The sequence below is a fragment of the Nuphar pumila genome, chromosome 1, assembly GCF_984573655.1.
Source record: "Nuphar pumila chromosome 1, dmNupPumi1.hap1.1, whole genome shotgun sequence".
NCBI lineage: Eukaryota > Viridiplantae > Streptophyta > Magnoliopsida > Nymphaeales > Nymphaeaceae > Nuphar > Nuphar pumila.
Genome location: NC_143249.1, coordinates 61775375 through 61783835, shown reverse-complemented (window position 1 = coordinate 61783835; position 8461 = coordinate 61775375).

The window sequence follows — 8461 nt, the reverse complement described above, 5'->3', positions numbered from 1 at the left end:
TTATTCTATTTAACCTTAGTTAGTAGTTAGTTAATTCTAGTTAATTCTAACCTTAGTTAGCATGTAACTTAATTAGACTAACCCCTAGGTAGTTAATTAATTCTAGTTAGGTAATTAGTCTAACCGTCCCCTACTAACCATAGTTAAACCCTAGCCATCTTAGTTAGATAACCCTAACCATACCCTAGAAGCCTAGTAGATTTTAACCTTAGTTAGTAATGCTAGTTAGTTAACCCTTACCTATAGTTAAGTAAGACCCTTAACCGCCCCTAGCTAGTAGTCAAACCTAGTAAGTAGTTAAACCTTAGTCAAACCTGAGTTAACTCTAACCGATCCTAGTTAACCATAGTTAAGTAGTGTTAACCATAGCCAACCCTAGATAGTATCATATCCTAAACCGCCACCCTAATTCTCTTTAGTTAGAAACTAACCTAGTTGACCCTAACTAACCATAGTTAATACTTAACCCTAGGTAGTTAATAGTTTAGTTAGTTAGACTAACCTTAGTTAACTAACTATAGTTAGTTATTAGTCTAGTTAATTAACCCTAGTCATAGCTTAGTTAGATTAACCGTAGGTTAATAATTGCTTTATTAGGTTAGATTTAACATTAGATTAATTAGTTCATTAGTTAAGTATATTAGCTAAAGTATATTAGATTTAGTTAGATTGGTAATTTAGTTAGCTAGTTAATTAATTTAGTTAGTGAATTAGTTAGTTTAGGTTAGGTTAGAATCACTTATTTGATTAGATTAGAATTAACACTTGTTGGCTTAGCCTATTCTATTAATTTTAGATAATTAGCTTAATTGTTAATCTTTTCTGTAGTTTAGCAGTAGTTTAGGAGTATTTAGGACTGTCTTTGTTCGTGGTTTACAGTGTTAATGTGAATGATGGATTTAAATCAATGAATAGTGTACTGAACCAAAACCCTAATTTTTACCCGATCGTGCACTCGTCATCGTATGTGGATTTTTCTTGAATTTCCTGAAAATTATTTTTCTATTCACTTTATCTGCATGTCAACTATCTGCAGACCAAATTTAAACTCGATCCGAGTTGATTTGGTCTGGTTTTTAAGCGTATTATGAAAACAGCTTTTTCGGATTTTGAAATTTCGGGTCCAGCGATTTCCCAGATTATCCCGATTTTGAAACGCTTAGTTCTGGAGATCCAGAATGTATTTTTCACTTCTGTAAAATGTGTCAGTTTCTTGGATCTGACTTTTAAAGAATAGAAGTGATTTGAGAAATTTTGGAATTCGTTTGACTCCTCAAACAGTAGTTTTGCGAAAAGCTGTCAGAGTCCACATTTGCATTCTTTAGGGACAAAACAGTCTTTTAACTATTAGTCTGATTTCATGTATTTTTACTGTTTTCTAACATTGTAGTTAGTGCATTAACAGTATTTAGAGTAATTAGAGTTGCTTAGCTTAGTTAGTTCACTTAGTTAGTATAACTTTAGTTTTATATGTTTAATTTAACTGTAGTTTAATTCAGAGTTAGTTTAACACTAGTTGTAGATGTAATTTAGATTAATTATTGATTTAGTTACTGACTTTGTGTTTTCATTGTGTAGGTTGATAAGTTAGCACAGGTTCACAGGTGTAATTCAATTATAATGTGTGACTGCACTTGTGGTGAAAAGACAATTTTGCTCCTAGAGACTTGCTGAAGACTTAGCCGCCCATTGTAGTTTATTTTCATAGTTAGATTGTTATTTAATGTAACTTGTAAACATTGACATAGATTGTAAACTTTTTATGTTAATAAAGTGTTATTTTAGAATTATTTCAGAAATATCCCGTTCCCTGTGGATTCGACCCGTACTCACCACTTCGGTGGAAAGTCGGTTTTTATATCTTTGGTTGACAATTTTCCCATGTTTTTCATTGAAAAATATCTTATAAAAATACCAACTCCAGAAGTGCAACCAAATTTTGGCGTCGTTGCTGGGGAACGACGATTATATTCTGAATAGTTCTGAGATTTCATTTTATTAATATGTGTTTAGTTTAGTTAGTTTATTTAATTGTTTTAGTGTGTAGAATTAACATAGTTAGAAAAATATAGGATGCATATACTGTTTTTCTGATGATTCATTGAATTCCATGCTTTAATGATTACCTAAACAGGTGAGTCTTAGATAAAATAGTTGTGATTTCCTGTATTTACTGATATTATGTTTTAGATTAGATTTTTTATAGAGTAATTAGCTTAGTTTAACATTGTTAACATAGATTGCTTAAATTAATTAGATAGTTTTAACATAGTTTAAAATAGTTTAGTGTTTAACTTTTTGATTTAGAGTAGAAGTGTCTTTTTATTTCATAGAGTAATTAGATTATTCTGACATAGAGTTAAGTATAGTAATTGCTAACTTATTGATTTAGATTAGACTTATTATCATAGTTTAATTCTAACATAGGTTAGCTGCTATTTTGTTTAGAGTTTTACTGATTTAGATCTAGATTTAGGTTATTAATTGCATTGATAGAATAATTCTAACATAGTTAGTTGTTTTATATCTTAATGTTTTTATTTTAGTTAGGATGTATCATATGTACATTAAAAATAAAGTAGTATTTGTTTATGTGTTTTGTTTTGTTATGAATTTTATTTTGATTTCATTTGGATTTCATGGTTTACATGTATGAACATCCGATCCATCAATGTATGAGTTCAAGTAACCAGTCATAAAGAAGCCTTCAAGAGTAGAACATTGACCAGATGAGCAGAAAACTATGCATTTGTACATGCATAGTGGTGGTGCGAAGTCCAGTCAATCGACAACTTTAGATGGTTCGAGTATGCCAGGTTGTATCAATCCTTTCTCCTTATTCATTTTATTGTTCTGTAGTGTGCATCTGCATTGCATGATTGCATTATTCTGTATGCCACTAGGGACAGTGTCATTCAAGCATGGGGGGATGGTTTAGATGCGCAATTTTAAAAATTTTCTTTATGTCTGATAGCTTTAAAACTCATAAAAGTAGGTGTTTAAGAATAAGTTATAGCATTTATGATTGTATTTCTGCATGATCTGACAAGTTAGAAAATTGTAAGCCCCATGTAAATTTATTTTTTCTGATCTGATTTGAATAGAGTAGTTATTTATGAAATAGTTAAAGAAAAGATAGTATTTGATTGTTATAAAGTTTTGAATCACTTTAGTATAAGGATGCACAATGTGTTTTATGAGAAAAGTGAGCAATTGAATTATGTTTTTGAAAAATGATCTTAATAGAATAGAGCTACGTTTAGTTGTTGATTTCTTCGTGAATCCTAGTAGTAGAACTCAGACACGAGTTGAAATGTTTGAATCTCTTACGAAAAGGATAACGAAGGAGATCATCTTCTTATCTAGTCGATATCTGTGGCCCTTGTGGTTCGAGTAAGTAGAGTCTGAAGGGTGTTTTACACCTGGTGCCCTAAAGCCAGCTGGTTTGGGAGTCATCGACTCAAAAACTTGTTACATGGACTGCATAGAAAGCCTAAGGGATAGAGACATTTCACATGATGAGAGGAAAACTATACGTAAACTATTAGAATAGAAGGTTTAGTGACTCGAGCAATTAAGTCCGAGGGATACTCTGTATCTGGTGCCCTAAGGTTGCCTGACCTAGGAGTCACTGACCTAAAGCTCGCTACACGGGTCATGAGACTTGATATTCGAAATAGTGCTCAATTTAGAATATCAAGAAAAAGAGTGGAAAATTGAATATCAAAAGAAAAAGAATAAGCTAAAAGAGAAAATTTCATTGCTTAGAATAATTATTGAATATTGTGCAGAAAACATACAGGTGAGGATAAATGAGTAAAACATGATAATACTTGACTTTCTGAGAAAATTCATAAATAATTACAAGTTTAGAGAAGTGAAAGAAAAATAATTTTTACTGCGGTGGCATAGAAATTTCTGAATTTGTTTTGAGAATGTAGATTACATGAAATATTTGTTTACAAAGAGTTTTTAATTGCCTATTATTTCTGAAAAATTATTCATGCATGATATTGATGTTTGTGGGTAGCATCTCTGCAAACCCTCACGAGACCTTACTCGTCCACTGGGGTAACCCAGGGGTTTAAAGGGCTTGTTGCATAAGCTAAATGCAACTGTGATTCCTACGAAAGTGAGTTATTTTTATTTATTTTTATTTAAAAAAAGCTTTCATGTTAATTGGGTAGTCCATATTTTCATTGCATGGTAGAGTGTATTGCTAGGGACTAGCAATTATTCTAGCATGGGGGTATTTGATGATGCATAAATATCACGTTTTCTTAACATGTTTTCACTGCATAAATGCATCATCTATAGGTTAAGAGCATACACTTAGATGCATAATGATGTTAGGGAGCTCTGGTTTGAATTTCATCGAAATCGGAGTTAATTTGAAGGAATTAGGGCATTTACAGTGTAGCGGGTCAAATATTAGAGCCGATTTGAGAGATCTGGATCCAGACGCCCATTTGGATCTTGGATTTGGGTCAAAATACATTGTTTCAACCCAGCTCCAGCCCATTTAAGTTTTGCAAAACTATTTTCTAAAAAACCCCTGCAGAAAGAGGCGCCCAAGAATTATTTTTATTTTAACACTGTTTTGAAAAAATGCCCAAAACAGCAAATCGTGTAAAAGAGGGAGAGGGGCGCCCATTCCATTTTGTCTTTGCTTTGGTTTTTGTGCCCTAGGGGCACGATTCTAACTCCAGCCCCCTTCTCAACCCTCACCTCCTTCCATCTCCATTGAAGACATGGCGAAAAGCTTGAGATTCAAGCCTTATACTTTGTCTCCCTTCCCAATCTTCTCATTTCTTTAATCTCCCTTGTTGGTTAATCTCATGTTGCTGTGTTTTTGCAGGTGCAGCAGAGGTGGGAAATATCTTTTCTCATGTGGAAGTGCGAAACACTCCAACGAGAAGGGCCGGCTCTACCTCCATCCGGTCTTCTACGCCCCCCGAGCGAGAATCGGTTCACATTTCATCTTCGGTGGATTTCCAACGTATTGCAGCTGTAAAATATGGTACCATGGTGTATTTCCAGCATCAACGAGGCCCCGAACGGTGTGAAGCCAAGCAAAGTCCGCTCTTTTCTCCCCCTCAGTCGTTGGATCGCCTTGGAGGTAGGTCTTCTCATCCCTTTCTTCTAGTTAAAACCTATCATGTGTATGCGTGATGTGTGTTGTGTTTTCTGTATTTTTCGTCCAGCCTTAGTGTAGAAGATGTCATGCATAAACCAGCATGTAGAATGTTTAGGGGTTTGGTTGATTAAAAATAATGTTTTTCATCCAACGTTGGCATGTTTTGGGTGTGTGTGTGTAATCAAAATATATTTCTGTGTGTCAGCGTCTTTTTCATGTTTTCCCAGCAGTAGTTAGGTCTGCAAATATTCTTATTAACATGATTTTATTGCCTATTGATGTCGTTCTTAGTTCTTGATCATTTTTAGGGGTTATTATGCATGTGCGTGTGATGTGTTTTTCGGTCGTGTGCTGCCTGATTGTGTACATTATTTCCTCAACTGTAGTTAGGTCTGAATGTGTGGTTACCAGCATTAGGTAGTTTATTCGTTAGTTTCATTTGATCCTTTTTTATATAATTGTTCATGTAAATTTTGTTTTAGGTAAATGATCTAATGTATTTAGTTTACATTTTGTTTAGTTTTAGCGTTTTCTGTAGCTGTATAGGTTGTTGATTTAATTTCATTTAGTTAATTAGATGTGTAGAATTAAGTAGTTTAATCTGATAATATATTTAGTGTTTAAGAATTTCAATTTGTGTTTTTAGAATGATCAATTGTAGTGTATTATGGTTTAGCGTTTTTCTGTTTTGAATTAGGTTCCAGCATATTAGCAGTTTAATTTTTGTATTTCATAGTTTAAGATTTCAATTGTAACATGTATTAATGTAGAATATAATTTAGATTTTGTTTAGAGTATTTAGTTTATATTTTTTTAGTTGTTAATTTAATGTCGATTTCAAATTAGGTTTTATGCAATTCATTTTTAGTTTAAAATTTGGTAGATGGCAGTTTATAGATTATGATTTAACGTGTTTCGATAAGTAGGTTAGGCATGTGTTCAATAGAATAGTTATAGTCTTTAATTTTTGTTTAGTTAATTTAGCTTAAATTTAGTGATTTAATGCTGAGTGTAGTATTTAAGTTGCTAGATTCGTTTTTACTCATGTGCCCTTAAGTTAGTTGTGTATGATTTTAATTTAGTTAGAGTAATATTAGAATAAAGTAGTTAGTTAGTTAATTTTAGATTCTAGTCAAGGGGCAACGTGGTCATTGTATTGAGAAAACGTTTTTGGTATGAGGCACCTCCTTCAATTTCGTGAATTTCAATTTGGGAAAGTTCAATAAATTTTCCAGCCAAGTCATAAATGACTTCTCCTTTCCAATGTGGAAACCCTTTGGAATTCCAAAGGTTCTTTAAAGAGGTTTACACGATTTTTGGAAAACCTTTGGAATTCCAAAGGTCCTTCTAAAAGTGTCTACACGAGTTTTGGGGCAAGTTTTGAAATTCCAAATTTTCATTTAAAGCAAACCCAAAAATCGTGTGGGATGCTTTGGGAAAGATTTTCAAAAAGAGGATTTAATGCTTGGATTTTCAAGAGAGTTTCCAAAATGGTTTACTCGATTTTGGCAAAAATTTAAATGCTCTCTTCTTTTAAGACCAGTCAAAATCGTGTAGTGTGTTTTAAAGAAAGATTTTCAAAAAGGGAGTTAATACTTTTAATGAAAAGAAGGAAAAACGTATTCCCAAGAGGCTGGACGGTTTTTGAAATTGAAAGTTTCCCATATTTGAAATTAAGGTAATTAAGAAGAGGATAGTCCTTTCCAAAATCGTGGTTCTCATTTTTATTGCCCTATTTACTAATTGAGTCAATTGACTTAGCATTAATTAGGTGTAATTAATTTAGTAAGGTGTGCCTTAGAGTAGGTTTTATAAAATCGTGTATACTTATTTAGGTAGTTGCTAGTCTTAGTTTACATTTAAGTTAGGAGTTAATTTAGAGTTACATTAGTGTTTTAGGAAATAACAATTAATTATTAGTGTAATTAGTAATTCTAGGTTGGCGTGTAAACCAATTCCCTATCCTAAACCGCCACTTATTAACCATAGTTAGACCCCTAACTCTAGTTAAGTGAGTACTAACCGAAGGTAGGTAGTCTAACCCTAGTCAACCTAACCCTAGTTAGTTACCCTTATTTAACTCTAACCGTAACCTTAGTTAATTACTAGTTAACCCTAGTTAAACTAACCTTAGATAATTAATTTGTTCCTAACTTAGTTAACCCTAGTTATTCTATTTAACCTTAGTTAGTAGTTAGTTAATTCTAGTTAATTCTAACCTTAGTTAGCATGTAACTTAATTAGACTAACCCCTAGGTAGTTAATTAATTCTAGTTAGGTAATTAGTCTAACCGTCCCCTACTAACCATAGTTAAACCCTAGCCATCTTAGTTAGATAACCCTAACCATACCCTAGAAGCCTAGTAGATTTTAACCTTAGTTAGTAATGCTAGTTAGTTAACCCTTACCTATAGTTAAGTAAGACCCTTAACCGCCCCTAGCTAGTAGTCAAACCTAGTAAGTAGTTAAACCTTAGTCAAACCTGAGTTAACTCTAACCGATCCTAGTTAACCATAGTTAAGTAGTGTTAACCATGGCCAACCCTAGATAGTACCATATCCTAAACCGCCACCCTAATTCTCTTTAGTTAGAAACTAACCTAGTTGACCCTAACTAACCGTAGTTAATACTTAACCCTAGGTAGTTAATAGTTTAGTTAGTTAGACTAACCTTAGTTAACTAACTATAGTTAGTTATTAGTCTAGTTAATTAACCCTAGTCATAGCTTAGTTAGATTAACCGTAGGTTAATAATTGCTTTATTAAGTTAGATTTAACATTAGATTAATTAGTTCATTAGTTAAGTATATTAGCTAAAGTATATTAGATTTAGTTAGATTGGTAATTTAGTTAGCTAGTTAATTAATTTAGTTAGTGAATTAGTTAGTTTAGGTTAGGTTAGAATCACTTATTTGATTAGATTAGAATTAACACTTGTTGGCTTAGCTTATTCTATTAATTTTAGATAATTAACTTAATTGTTAATCTTTTCTGTAGTTTAGTATTAGTTTAAGAGTATTTAGGACTGTCTTTGTTCGTGGTTTACAGTGTTAATGTGAATGATGGAATTAAATCAATGAATAGTGTACTGAACCAAAACCCTAATTTTTACCCGATCGTGCACTCATCATCGTATGTGGATTTTTATTGAATTTCCTGAAAATTATTTTTCTATTCACTTTATCTGCATGTTAACTGTCTGCAGACCAAATTTCAACTCGATCCGAGTTGATTTGGTCTGGTTTTTAAGCGTATTATGAAAACAGCTTTTTCGAATTTTGAAATTTCGGGTCCAGCGATTTCCCAGATTATCCCGATTTTGAAA